Source organism: Neopsephotus bourkii, unplaced genomic scaffold (assembly GCF_033783945.1).
Source record: "Neopsephotus bourkii isolate Nb327-2 ecotype Australia unplaced genomic scaffold, CSIRO-AGI_Nbou_v1 NB_549, whole genome shotgun sequence".
Classification (NCBI taxonomy): domain Eukaryota; kingdom Metazoa; phylum Chordata; class Aves; order Psittaciformes; family Psittacidae; genus Neopsephotus; species Neopsephotus bourkii.
This window is the reverse complement of record NW_026901050.1, coordinates 1413725-1428951: the sequence shown is the minus strand read 5'-3', so window position 1 is coordinate 1428951 and position 15227 is coordinate 1413725. Positions and strand designations below refer to the sequence as shown.

The window sequence follows — 15227 nt, the reverse complement described above, 5'->3', positions numbered from 1 at the left end:
AGTGTCACATGCCTCTTGGTCTGGCAGAGATCGGGTATGGATATTAACTCAGGTGTTACCAACCCTTTTGATGCATGGGATGTGGTTTTTTTGCGTATCTTGTAAGATTTGATGAGTAGAAAGCTCCAGCTGTAGGAGGCATGTGATTACTTCAGAACTTCCACATTCACCTTCTGTTCTAAAGTACATTTCTAGACATTACAGGCAAAGGAAAAACCTAAAGAATTTGCAGTATATCCTAAAGGGAACCAAGCATTTGTTCTATTTTCTCTTCTTCCCCATAACTTCCCTGTAAGATGTTCTGTAACTTCAGTCTATGGCTCCTGGTAAACAACTTCCAGAAAAATTAAAAAAGAGAGGACACCTACTTTCAGACTAAAATAAGTCATGCCCTTCAAGAGGAAGAATGGGATAGAGCACCTTAAAATTGCTGAGGGCATGTAGTGTCTCTCATTTCTGTGTGTACTACCCCACCCAATCTTATACAGAACACCTTGAAGTGGTGTGACCAGTCTGTCTTGGCACCTTTCCTACCTCAGCTGTTCTTTAAAAAACGTGATACTGCTTTAATCGTATTTTGGGTAGAAGGAGGATTTAGCAGGTACTTTTCTATTTCACCATTGTGTGTGTCTGCCTTTTTTAGCTAAAATTCACAGAAATGTAACATCCCCACCCACCTTCAGTTCTGAGAATATTACTCTTTATTGTATTCTTCACAGGGAAAAAAAAGTATTGATGTTTTTAATTCAATAGGGGAGCAGCACATTTGCATTTTAAAATATATGAGTTCAAAAGCATTCATTTAAATAACAATATGTGTTAGCCATAGAAAGAGAAAATGAAATGGAAATGAAGAGACCTGTCCAAGGCACTCTGCAAAAAGCTGGCACCGGTGACTTGCAAAAGGTTCAGTTCCACAGAGTCCTATTATCAGGCATGTGGAAAAGAAAATGAAAGAAAAGAAGAAACCTAAGAGCATGTGGAATAAATGGGAGAAAGTATTGCTGGGGTTTTTTCTTTTTTCTTTCTTTTTTTTTTTTTTTTTTTTTTACTTTTTTGGTCCTCCCAAAAGTTTTGTTTTAATTTAATTAATATTTTTGCTCTGGCTAAAGTATTATAACAGCATGCTGTAACAACTCTGATCAAGATAATTCTAGCCTGCACTGGTAACTGCTGTATACATTCTGTCCTGGTATGTTCTGTGTTGCTGAACAAATCCACTTGGGTCAGTTCTGTTTCAGCTACAAGTGAAAAGAGAACAAATTGACAAATTTACAGCAATCTTTCCTACTTTTAGGACAGAGCTGATAGATAAAATTATCACTGAAATGTATACCTGTGGAATCTGGTCTTTGACCATTTTAACAAAGAAGAAATGAGCAGTTACAGAAGATGCTTGGAGGTCAGTTTAGTCAATTGGACATGCAAGTATAAAACACTGAGTGGCACACTTCCAGCAGCACCTATTCCCTGTCCAGCATGTCTGATAGGACATGAGTTGTTTCCAAAATGTACTTGAAGAACAGCTTTGCTTTCTCATCAGCCTGAAAGTCAAGAAGACCATGCCCATGGTACCTTCTTTCTACCTGTGGTTACTAAAATACATACTACAAAGTAGGTCCTTCCCTGGACACAGAGTAGGTTGCTCCTCCTGCCTAGCTGTGGGGGAGTCTCTCCAGGCATCCTAGGACACTTTCCTGTACATCTTCTGATGGAAGAGGAAGGAGCACTGCATGTCCCAAGCTCTACCTTCAGGCCTGGAGCCACCGCCTTCTTCCCCGCTTCCAGTCTCTAAAGTGCTGCTTCATGCAGGTAGCCCATGAAAGAGGCTGCCCGCAAAAGATGTTGTCTTTGGACTGTTGTTCTACAGTAGGAGAGGAACTTGTTACGTACAGGCTGAGACAAATACATTGGTTGAAAAGGCCAGTCTCTGGTGCCAGCATTGACCAGTGCCAATATTGTGTTGTCTTTCCTGCTGGTCAACCCATGCAAGTGTTGGAAGACTGTCTCCTCCCAGTCCTGATCAGGCAGGCCCAGTTGTGGATAGTGTACATGCCTTTAGTAAATACAAAGTCAAGACGTATTGACTACTCCATTCCTTAATGCTTGCTCATGCCTCTGATTGATGAGGAAGAAAATATTAACCACCTTTCACTGCTGCAATTTTTGCTCACTAATGGCCAAGAGCTAGAGCATGAAATCAAATAATTTCAATTTTAAAAGTATTAGGAAACATAGTTGCCTTATCCAGAGTAATAAACCTTCCAGTCACTGAAGTGTAGCTGTTTGTACTTACCCTTTCCTCCCTACCTCATTTTGGCTTGTGTTTTTGTCCAAACCATTCCCCATCACATACTTGTTAAATATTATGTGACATGTTATGTTATCCGTACATGAAGAAACAACACATACTTTCAATGCGCAGAGCCCGTATTTAACTGCCAGGAAAATAACAAAGCAAGAACAAAACCAAGTCTGGATGGAAGAAAGAGTGTGTGGACAGGTTGTTACTTACTCTTTAATAAACATCTTGGATTGATTTACACTTCTATGCCAAAAGCAGATGTGCCACCTTCCATTTAAAGACTCAATACATAGCAGCACTCATGGCTTCATAGCTGCATGTATTACATATGCCACAGCAATTTGTGCATTGTAACAATGGCTTTATTTGCACAGATGTGAAGAAAGTCAGTGCATAAAATGAGACTAATTACATGGAGAGCAGGAACTGTGGTGGCTTTATAACGAAGTTTCTTTCCCCATTTTTCTCAGGATACAATAAGAAATACACATTTTTAGATTATCATAAGATATAATTTGTTTGCAGGTGTTATAGATGTTTTCTGTACTTGGCATTATACCAAATATTGTTAATTCAGTGACAGTTTCTAAGAGCAAGTTAACAATAAATTAGAGCAAGACTCCTTGGAACTTGGTTTTGGAGGCTATTAAAGCTTGATAAAATCTATTAGTCACAGGCAGGGGTTTTGGCACTAACATATTTTATAATATGTTTGCCAAGCTGTCTGTGAAGGAAATGCAGCTGAAATTCCATTTTTATAAAATTTCTGCTCATAAATCACATGGCCAATGTAAAATGGAGCATGGAAGCCACGGACCTTTGCACTGCTTTGCAAAAGCAGTTCTGTAGGCCTGAAGATCAGGAGCACTTGATGGAAAGTAGAGGGAATATATCACAGAAGTGACAGCTTCTGGATTGACTGCACCAAAGCCTTTAGCAGACTCAGAAATTTTAACTTTAAGGGCAGTAGTATGTACTCTGTGCCTGAAACCTACCCTCTAACATAGCCTTAGACAGTTCCCAGGTATTTGTGAGGCATGAGACTTTTCATCATTATTAACCTACCTAGAAATGATATATCTCAAGCACTGTGGGCAATACACATGCCATCACTACTTCCTGTCTCTTATACTCAACTGCTGTTAATATCCTTAAACTGTAGTTATACCTTCAACCCCCAGTACCCCAATCAGGGGTAACCTGAATCCAGCTCTAAACTGGGACTGGTTTGGACTATTTTAGTGTCAACATCCTTTACTAAAAAATTATCCGGTGTTGACCATAAAATCTAACTCACCATTAGAGACAATGGGACAGGTTCTTAACAGGCTCTAAATTCCTGTAGCCGCAGAGCTGGAACTGGAAATAAAGCAGGTTACTCCTTTGGAGTGGCTGGGCTGGCCTTTTTGGCTTTAAAAATGAAACAAATGAGGTAAGGGAAGTTGATCTGTTATGTAATATAAACAACATCAGTAGCATTACTTCAGTGCTAAATTCAGCTCTAGAAGTGAAAGGTCACAGGAATGAAATCCTCCTGCCTGGGGAGCTCTGCTGGTAGAGTTTCACCTGTGCTCAGAAACCTATTTTACTTCCACAGAACAGGCCATGAAACCATTTACAAAGTATCTCTAGAAATCTAGGTTATACTTGAGACACCCATAGCAAAGCCTTTTTTCCCTGCCATGTACTCTTCCTCTGGTGTGTAGCTCTAACTTCACATCTACTCTCTTTCTGCATATACAGGCAATGGCTAAACAGTGTGTGCTTCCCAGAAGCTTTAAATACGGACTGCATTTAAAAGTCCCAATGTTCATACAGAGGGGCTGTTCCCAGAAAATGTAATTTTAGTTGAAATGGTGTTTACGGTAAGTAAAAAGAAAAAGCTTTAAATGTTAGAGTCTCTTGACATACTGATCATTTAGTGACATGCAGAATGTGACTGATTGCATTTATTTCAATGCAATGGTCATCCACATCACTTAAGCCGGAAATCACTTTTTTAATAACAATTTTTATTACCTTTTTTTCTGAAGAGTTATGTATTTGTGAATATTTAATATAGTGAGTAACTGTTCTTCAGATACCTGCTGAGTATTATGGGTTTGATTTATCAAGGAAACTAGCAGACAATATCATAGTTGTGAAAGACCTGATGAGAAAACACTAATGATGGCATGAAAAGCAAACAAGTTCACTGCTGTTGGGGAGGATTAAGAGCTAAGTAAAGCCCAAGTTAAGTCACTGCAGGTGTGCAGCTTAATGAGTGGCATTTGTGTAGCAGGTGAGCATAAATTGAGAGCAGAGAGACCATGTTTGGGAATGCTGTTATGAAGAAAGAGCTGGAGTAAATTATGGGGTTGGTATTTGAGGTAAGGCTGTAGTAGGTATTATTTTTGTGTGTGTTCGTTTTCTAGTATGAAGAAAATACAGACAAAATGAAAGTAGCCTATGTTAATGTAGCAGGTGTGAGAGCTGGACCTATGGCTTCTCTCCATATCTCCTAAACAAGACTTCTCTTCTTTAACACTTTGGTAAGAATGTGGAAAATACTCATCTTTGTAAGCCTGTTATTCTCTTTTTATTAATTTTTCATTTTAAAATTTCAATTTTAAAATACATTACAATTATAAGAATTAACAGTGAAGTGAAGATGCAGTTCAGCTGTGTGTAGGTAAAAATTCACTTCCAAGAATAAAGGGCTGGATTCCTTCTCTCCCTCCCCTGTTGAAATACAGGGAGGGTGGGGAGAAAGGAATGGGTGGGTATTCTATAAAATATGAAGCATTGTATACTGATGTAGGTCTTGGAAATGTTTGTTCAAGTATCCAAAGCAAACCCTGTGCTTTTCTTTACAATTATTTGGGATCACTGACACTTATGTAGAGTGAATAGAAGTTAAAGTAGTATTAAAAAATGAAGGTTGGCTTCATGCCTAAGATATGCTAGATAAACTATGTTTGGCCCAAAGATGCACATATGCACTCCCACTGATATCTGTGAGAGCTGTGTGTGTGGCCTGTGTATTTAAAAGCAGGCTTGATTTTAAAAGAGAAAGAAAGGAAATGTGTAGTGTCTAGAACTCCAGTCTCTGTATATACTACATGTATATGCATAGATATATATGACAATATAAATTTAGAAAATAAAACCAGCCTGGTCTATTCCTGTGGCTCACACATCTATTCACACCTGGATTATCCTACTGTCCTGTGCTGTGTGCTCTGGTTTGTGGCAGGGTGACTAAAGAAATCAGTAAAACAACTGCTGAAGATGCTTCCTTCCTTGCCTTTTTTTCTTTTACACTGGAATAGATAAAAATCTGTTATTCCCACCCCTCTAGCAGTATAGACCTGAATTCTTTACAGCTGACTTAAGTATATGATTCTAATTTATTACTGTACTTTTAAAATTTGCTATCTATATACATTTTATTCAACAATGATGCTCTGGGAAGTTGCTCAGTAATGGCTAGAGCTTAGAACAATTTAAAGGAAATTCTCTAGCAGAAGCAGACTTGCTTCCATGTTGTGATAGTCATCGTGAACCCTGGTTTGTTTTGGATCAGCTGTTTTCCCCTGTCTTAAAATATGAGACAACCTTGATGCAAAGGTTGTTCCAAAGGAACTGGTAAAAAGCAAAATAGTGTCCTTTCTAAAAAATAGCCTTTGAAGGAGGTGAGGCATGAAGCTACAAGGAACACTTGCTATAAGAAAATCCTCCTTGTGCCTGTAGTTTGTAGGAGTTGTCTCTATGATTTTTCTGCCTTTTTTTTCTGTTATTAACAAAAACTTAGGCAGGAATAGGGATTTTAGAAGCTAAGCCAGAATGGAATTCTCATAACAATAGGTTAAATCTCTCAAACTTCTGACTCCTTGGCAGCTTAGGAAAGGGGCAGAGGTAGCAGAAGGTACAGGCTATGGTCACTTCTGACTGTCAAACAAGAAGGAATAGATGCAAGTGGCTTACTTGCTCCAAACCCAAGCAAGTCAGATTGTTAATAGACGCTGATTAATCTTTTTAAAGATATGGCTATGAAAATAACATTTGGTTTGTAATGATCATTTAGGCAGGGATTTCTGGCTGTCAAATGCCAGGAAAACTGGTGTCATTCACCCACCAGACTCTGGATGTACTTTGAGCTGCACAAGAACACAAACTGAGGTATGTGACTATTAGTTCATTTTCTCTGTGTTTATGACTGAAGTGAAAGTTTATTTCTCTTAACTGTTGTATATGGCATAAAACAATAGATTTCTTTTTTTCCCCCTCACTAATTCTTTTCCTCTTCATATGAAGTCTTGAGGGTTTTATTTTTAATGCTTCTAGTTTTTCCTGTTTAGGAGAAAGCCTTTCTAGGCGTAGATGGGATGCTTGGTTTGTGAAGGTGGTTAGCAGATGTGGTCTGAGAAGCCAGCTGGCTGGTTAATACAGAAATTGAAACAAATGATAGAGCTGTTAAAGGGGGAGAAAAAAAGAAAGCTCAGGAGGCAGGCTTGCAGTTAGTAATTTGAACAAAGCCTTTGTTCAAGGTTCTGGAGTGCTTCTCGGAAATCATACTCTTGGCATACATACAGCAGAGCTGTATGTTAATGTATGATAAGCAGGCAGTTTTGGTAGGGAGAGTACTGGTTTTGAAGGTTCGTACCTGGAGATGGCATCTTTTTTGGAAGCGCCTGGTGACTTTAGACTTGTATCATTGTATGGGTACTCAAAGCTGGGCTGTTCTTCTGCTAGAACTAATATTTCTGTCAGCAGCCTCAAAAAAAAACACAACTCATGTGAGTCTTGGGATACTGTTTTGGAAAACAGTGATTCAGAGATTTTGTACCAAAGGGGGAGGAAAATTCTCAGAAGTTAATAAATGGCCCTGTAGGATTCTCAGGCTTTTTCTTATGTAAAGAAAGTTGTCATGCAGGGGAAGAAATCATCACTACAATAAGCTTGTTCAGCCTAGAAAAGAGAAGGCTCAGGGGAAACCCTATATCAGTCTTTCAATAACTAAAAGAGGCCCCAAGAAAGATGAAGAGGGACTCTTTGCAAGGGCCTATAGTGACAGGACAAAGGGGAATGGCCTTAAGATGGCAGAAGGGAGATTTAGATTAGATATTGCGAAGAAATTCTTCACTATGAGGGTGGTGAGACACAGGCACAGGTTGACCAGAGAAGCTGTGTTCAAGACTGGGTTGGACAGGACTTGAAGCAACCTGGCCTAGTGGAACATGTCCCAGCCTGTGGCAAGGGGTTGGAACTGGATGATCTTTAAGGTCCTTCCAACCCAAACCGTTCAGTGATTATATGAGTTGTGGGAGGTTTGTGATTGGGGTCAAAGATGGTGAAAATTTGGCACTGCCAAATCTAAATCCAGACCCAGCAGAACATGGCCTGGTCAAGAGTAGAGATCAGCATCTGACTCTGAACCTGGTCCACTGGATCATCATCTCCATCTCTTAAGATGCAGTATCACTTCTACCTCACAGTAAATCTGCATTCCCACACAGCTGTGTGGGTTATAGAAAGGCTGATCTATAGTCCTGAAGCATCTGAGAAGCCGTACACCAAAAGCTGGAAAACCGGCTTACAATTTTAAGAGGAATCCTTCAAGCCAGAAAGTAAAGTGAGTGTGCATGTTCAGGGGGTGCCATTGGACTTCTGGAAACCATCACTCAGCAGTATATGAGCAAAAATAACAAGTCTTTATAGTGGTTTTAATAAAGTACACTTTATAACAACTTTCATCTTCAAAGAATGAACCAAATTTATTGTTGGTATAAACCAGCTGGGACTGATGAAGATGAAGAAGGGAGTGCAGTTACCCTTTTACTAATCAGGGTCATGGTTTCACAGGACTACCTTGTCAGTAACTATTACAAAATCTGTGAAGCTGCAGTACAAATTTAGCAGCAAAAGGCAAACTGGATCTTATGACTGCAGGCTTAATGGCCATCATTAAGTATAATATATATGCATAGCTGCAATACACTTCTTTTGCCAAGTTTCTGGAAAGATCAGTTAAGTAACTGACTACAGGAGTATAAAATTTATGCTTCATCTAACTAATGACTAATTTTATTCCTACTGCATGCAGTATGAATGTCTATAGATCATATTACATACAAAACTGCACCTCATTCTGTTTCTCGTCCTCTTGCACAGCATCACTTTTGGTGCATTCCTTGACAGTATGGACTCTCTCAAACTTCAAGTTGTGGAACGGGAAACACTGGATATCATATAGGCACCCGAAAAGAAGCAATGCATTTATGCCTGTTAATAAGGCACAGGCCTTTGGAAATAAGAATACAAGCAAGCTGGCCTGTATGTTTTATCAGGGTATGAAGAACATTTCTTCCATGCTGCCTCAGTCATTTTATGGCATGGAAAGGGCACAAGGCCAATAAGTGAGACTAGCTCTATGTTTGTTTTCCCCTTGGCCCTGCATACTGGAAGTGCAAGCTAATGCATTTTGCTTGGCTCCTGCAAAGGAGTTCAAGGATCCCCTCTTTATCTAAGCAAGCTTTGGAAAAATTTGTCTGCATTTTGCTTTCTTAGCAGAAGCTTCACACAGAACTCCATTTGGATTGGTAATGGCTGGCAAACCAATGTGCTGGAATGTCTCAGATTAATCCGTGTTACACCTCTCATCTTTCATTTGGGGGAAAAAAACCAAACAGGAACACTAGCAAAGCAAAGGAATAAATTTAACATTGGGTGCTTAAATACAATGCATAGAACCAAAACCATTTAAGCTAGATGTGAATCTCATTACTGCCAATAATGGGAATAATTCTTTAGGAAAAGTATTGGTCTTGTTTCATTTAACTTGTATGAATTCTTGGTGGAACAGCTGTTGTCCATGTAAAGGTAGCTGGTTAGTGTGGGACTTCATACCATAGAATCATGTAATGAATTGGGTTGGAAGGGACCTTAAAGTGAGGCTCTTTTACAAAGCTGTAAAGGTAACCTAGCAGCTAGACGCAGGTAGAACTGACTGGTGTAAATGCCTGTAGCTCTGAATGCCATTTCCTTCATAAGAGAAAATTCACTGGTGGAATGGGTTTGCAGCCAGAACATCCCTTCTACAAAAAGGCTCAAAATGGTTAGGACATCTCAAGATAGTAGGATGAGAAATTTGTTTCTACTAATCCTTCACTGGTTCTTTGAAATGTGGGCTCACAATGGAGGTCTGAGTGCTGCAGAAAGAGTTTGTGATGCAGTTACCCCACAGCTCAATGTAGCTCTCAACAGCTACAAAAAATTACTTGTTCTCCAGAAGTTTTAATATTTACTTGCTGTCTGATGTATTTTTTTAAACTTTTCCATGGATGAAAGTGATGTTCATAAGGAGTCTGTATCCTTATGGACTAGGATCTGGATTAGAAGAAGGTTCTAGATGTGTTAAAAGAACCCAAGGGCCTATTACACTCCATTAGTCTCTGGGACATGCTCTGCTATTTGTTATGTGATCTTCCGGTCTCCTGAGGAACGTTGGCTGTGTTGCTCATGGATAAAGTCCATCTGTGCCATGCACTGCCATGCCAGAGTGACTGGCTGCTGCATCCAGCTGCCTTATTGACCATCTTGCAGAATGAATGGCCTTATGCCTGAGTCTCTCGCACCTTTTCTGGAACAAAAAAGCCTTTTAGCTTTTTCGAACACCAAGTTCATTTGCTGTGGTGATTTGTTTTGTATGACCGCTATTTAATATATTGTGAAGAAAACAGACACTTGGGTCTTATCATGGATGATATGTAAACAATTATTACCAGGACACTAAAAGATCTTGGGGTTCCTAATCAGACTCAGGGCTTCATTTTGCCTGTTTATATCTCTGTAAATCCTCAGCAACTCTAACATGAATTTGTGACATTGCAGATACTAGTTTTCAACCTGACCAACAGTGTCATTAATCAACTATCCATTCTCCACTGGTATCTTTTAATTAAAGAGTGTTAAATATGGATCGCAGTCTCATTTTACAGTTTTTGCAGTAGGCATTTTATTTTGAAACTGCTTTCTACCAAGCCCTTAATTTGTGCTGATGGGAATTGCTTGCTACATTTTTTAATTCACACTTCCTTGCAAATGATTTAAACTCACACTTGCTAAGCTGTAGCCTACTGTCAGACATAGTCTCATTTGTCCTGTTTCTAATGAAAAGCAGTATTACACTCTGCTGCAGTGTGGTCATTTTGTTAATGATTTGCACAAAGATGTAAGACAAGTGCCTACAGTTTGTTTTTTTTTTCCCCTGCTAATACAGAAAAAAAAGATATTTGCCCATGTTGCTCTTGAAGCAAAGATAGGTTTATTTACCTGAACTGGTCTCTGGTATTTTGGAAGTCTTGCCACCTTTGTGCCTCTAAGTCCAAAAGAAGTAAGCTTCATCTGTGGTCTGGGTTCTGGTTAATTAAGTCTCTCTGTAATGAGAGTATGGGCATAGTTCATCAACTGGTCCTTAATCTTACTTACACTTATTTTGCTAGTAACTCAGCTAGGCTCAGGGACATCCATACTATTTCTGATCTTTTATATCGCTCAATTTGCCTTGTTCCTAACCCCATTCAAGATATATGATTGTCTCTTTGGTCATGGAATTCTTAGCCTCATTTCTGCTGCAAGTGTCAGGAGAAGAGTTTCAGGGACCTGAGAAAATTCAGATCTGGATCCTCTGCCATGTGTCATGCCAGGCATCTTTTTACCTTTTTAGGTAGAATTTCCTGGTTCAAGCTGGGGGTTCTGTAGACGCACTGCAAAGTGTGGGAGTGAGGGAGGATTAGGAAGAGTGGCTATCATTTGGGTTGAAGTCTTTCTTATGTCATGTTCTCTGTCTGTTCAAGGCAAATATTCTGTACAAAACTACAATTAGAGCACCCATCTTCTACCGTCCCTTAAGGTTGAAGATCACATTCATTGGACATAATTTGTTGTTTTCCATTTCGCTGTGGAAGATGCCATCCTTGCAGTCTGCTCAAAGGGTTGTCCCAGCAGCTCCTGTCTCTTCTCAGATTGCTATTCCTTCTCGAAGATGGTAGCTTTCTCTAACAAAAGGTGCTATGCTTTGGATGCAAGCAATTATCTCTGGTCACTATATTGTATATTCCTTAAAGAGGTTCTTGAAGAAGATCTTCGACTGAGCAGTCAAAGCCTCAAGTTTAGGAGCAGGGACAATCTTGGGGAGCAGAATTCACGTCAGAGGTTGTTATGCATGGCTACTGCCTAACCGGTTTTGCATACTGGCATTCAGTCTTAGTGGGGTGTTTTGTTCATTTTTAATCTTGCCAAAATTGTCCTTGTGTGTTGCTGCCTTGGGGAACATGACAGTGATGCTCATTACAGATGCATATCTTAAATAGATGATTTTGACCTATGGAGACAACTGGTAAAAATAACCCTGCAGTGAATCTTTAGACCTTAGTAAAAAGCAGCATAGGAAAATGTTTCTCCTGTCTGGAGGCTTCCCTATTACATCATAGGGGTGACGGATTGTCTGGAAGAGGGAAGGCTGTTGAAATTCTGGGATATAACCTGCTTGATTGTGTTTATATAAAACACCAGTGTTAACTGCATCTAATCTTTGTTGCTGCTGGTCTAAATGGCTCAATGCTTCATACTACTACAGGAGTCTGTTTTTGCTCAAATGTGGTGTGCCAACATCTTCCTTATTTCAAGGGAAATTTTGCAGGACTTGGGAGTGCTGCTTGGATATATTCCAGGTTTTAAAAATCATTCAAAAGTTCAGAATACCTCATTAACACTGTGAGATTGGTGGGATCTGCTCCTGTCCTTTTATATGCAGTAGTTGTAGCCAAAGGACAAATTTTGGCTCATTTTGCAGCACCAACATGGCTTTAAATTATGACTTTTCTCCATACTGATGTAGCCACTATGCCATTTATCAGATCTGATAACTCTGTGGATACAGCCATATCTGGTTTTGACTATTAATTTTACTAACCATTTTTCTTTGAAAACTTGATGCTTCTTGGAAATATTCAGTTGGGTACTTATCTTGCCTACTGAGTTGCTTAAGTTGCAGACATTTCAGTTGTGTAAACCCACTGTAATTTGCACAGCTATCAGAAGGCACAATGAAATGTCTGTACAACTGCAGTATGGCTGTTGTGATGCTTGAGAAGTACAAGCTATGATAAATTAGGTTTGTTTTCATGTATCAAACGGTGTCTACAGTGACTGTAGTCTTAAAGGTAACAAAAAAGCTTAAAGAGTTAATGGTTGACATGGAAATAACAGGGAATAAGGAACTTTGCAGTGTTACATTAGCAGAGTTGAAGTGGAGCTGGCAACTAGATTTCATATGGAAAATTGTATTTCAGACTTTGATTTACCATATAAACCAAAAACAGGAAAATAACAATTGTGTGATGATATTGGATGCTTGGTGAGAGAGACAGCTGAGCAGTGCAGTATGGCTTGCCTGCTCCTTCAGTCTTTGTTTAAATTGCCTGCCTGCACTTGCTGTTAACATTTAGAATAACTATTTACTAACTCTTAAAAGACATTTGATATCTCTATCTCTCACCTGGCATATCTGCTGACACTTTTGATCTCTGCCTATATTAATATGTATTTATCTCTTTTTGTTCTATTTAAGATTGGATTACTTCATGCAAACCCATCATAAATGTGTTATCGTAGCCATGATCATCTAGGGTATGAGTAACAAGCCTCATCCCTCCTATAAATCGGAGCTTTCTTATACAGTTGTTAAATGGCTTGATTTGCTTCCACCTGATTCTTTTTTATTATTTTTGACAGCTGAAATAGTTTGATATTTTATTTTTTCGGAACAATGCATCTCTGATTAATTTAAGAGAGTTTCTTTTTCTTTTTTTTTTTTGGCACATAAATAAAATCCCATCACAGCAGCTGTAGTTCTCCTTAAAATGCTAGCTACATAGCAACATGTTCAATGTTTTATTAGCCTTGCCATGTTATTACCATCTCTTTAATATTCACTCAGAAATACTTGGCTGTTAAAATGTAGAAAAGCTAATGTATACATATAGCTTATTTATAAGCATAAATTAGTGGAAATGTGAAAAATACAAATAAAAAATGTAGGCTGAATGCTCAGACGATCTTCTTTGACAGGCAGCTTTGCTAGGCTGTGGAATCAACCTTCCTCACAGGCAGCCTTCAGCACCAGAACATACCCTGTGACATGTAAGAAGCAGAGATCTGGGTTTGCCAAGCTCTGGGCTGGGTGAGCTGACATTATTTAATTACAAATGTAGTGGCCTCACTGCTGACAGCAGTGCTCAGATGCTTGCCTTGTGAAAGGGTTGAAATTTGCTGACTTCAGGTAACAGCAGAAAATCTTCATACAGAATTCTTGTATGAAGGCTCATGTTCAGCTTGAGTTTGCCAAAGCTCTTGTCACTCAGTAAACAACTGCTGTTTGCAACCTGCCTCTATCCCATTTTGCTTTCCCTAGATTCCTCAATTGGGGAACAAAAGGGAGTAACTAATGCTAGTGGTTCGTGAATTGCACAAGTGGTATTTAGATGTGGCCACAAGCAAACACCTCTGGAGAATCAATGGAGAGGACCACTCCCTCTAAAGCTTGATGTAGAGTGAACTGGGGATAACACTGTAAGCAGTGAAATGGGAGAATGAACACATGGCAGGGGGGTTGGAACTAAATGGTCTTTAGAGTCTTTTCCAACCTAAGCCTTTCTATGAAGGGGTTGGGCTTTACATCACACTTCCAGCTCACTGAGAAGAAACTTTCCTGACATTTAAAACACTGTTAGGTTTCCTGCTTCAGTTGCCTGTGATATACCTCTTACTGCATTCACTCCTCCACCTCCAAGCACTCTATAGGAAAGGAGATGATGACCGCCTGAAGTGAAATGGAAATTGTTATCCTTTCTTGGAATTTCAAAGGCATGAGGACATGCTTGAGGTATTTACTTTTTTCCTCCTGCTGTTCTTCTCATATTGCCCTTCTTCCACTCCCTCTTCTTCCCTCTGATAGGAGTTGCAGAGGAAGAAAAATGGAAAAATTCAGTGAATTCCTTTCCAAATCAGAAATTAAATGACATAAGAACTGGAAAAGAACCCAAACACCAAATCCCTTTCTCACTACATAAATAGACAACACATGATGGCAGGCAGTCAGAATGGCAGCTGAAGTACTCACAGGCAGCTTGGCATAAAGGTAAATTATGCACTATTCATATACTGCAGAAGGGCTGATTGAATCCTTGTATCTCTGTTATCTCATATTCTGAGAAGAAAGCTTCATCCATTTGGATTCTGGCAAGGTGGAGACTTCATTGCCTGAATTTCTAACTTTTGCTTTGTCAATGTTCGTAACTGCTTAACTGTAACAGAAGAGCAAATGCCAGTGTTGGGTCTTTACTTTTTACTCAGCTGCTCCGACTCATATAAGGCACATTACTGTAGGTTGAGTTGTATCACTGAACACAAGAAGCTCATTCAAAGATCCTGTTTTGAGAAGAATGGGAAGATTTTGTCAGATAAGTGCAAGGCTAATTGGTGTCCATTTAGAGAAAGAAGAACAATAAATACTATTATTACATGTGTTTACTAGTGTGCCCTTGGGATGTCTCTGATAATTGCATGCAATTATTTGCTTCCTGCACTCTGGAGGCAAAACTGCAAATGTTCCCACACTACTGTTTGACAAGGCATAAATGTGGCACCCACAAGGCAGATACAGACTGTTATCCATACAGGCTCAAGCTGTACTACAGCCAAGGCTTGCTGCCATGTCACTGATATTTTGAATGCCAGGCAGTTGAGAAGAAGAAAGTGTTACTTCATCCATCTTTGTGACTGAATGCCCTTGTGTCCCTTACATCTTGTTTATTCATATTTGGAGACATTCCTCAGTGTGGACTGTGTAGCAGAGTTTTGTTTTCTTGGAGTTTGTTTC

The 15227-nt window shown here is 39.3% G+C and overlaps 1 long non-coding RNA gene across 1 annotated transcript in view; it reads left to right on the top strand.

Annotated features, from left to right (window-relative positions):
- Positions 1-4041: 4041 nt before the first annotated feature.
- Positions 4042-15227, top strand: part of LOC133211034 (uncharacterized) — a 70855-nt gene continuing 59669 nt past the window's right edge. Inside the window, exons 1-2 of the long non-coding RNA XR_009725080.1 lie at positions 4042-4170; positions 4766-4836. This is a non-coding gene — a long non-coding RNA (uncharacterized LOC133211034). The remainder of the gene's footprint in view (positions 4171-4765; positions 4837-15227) is intronic.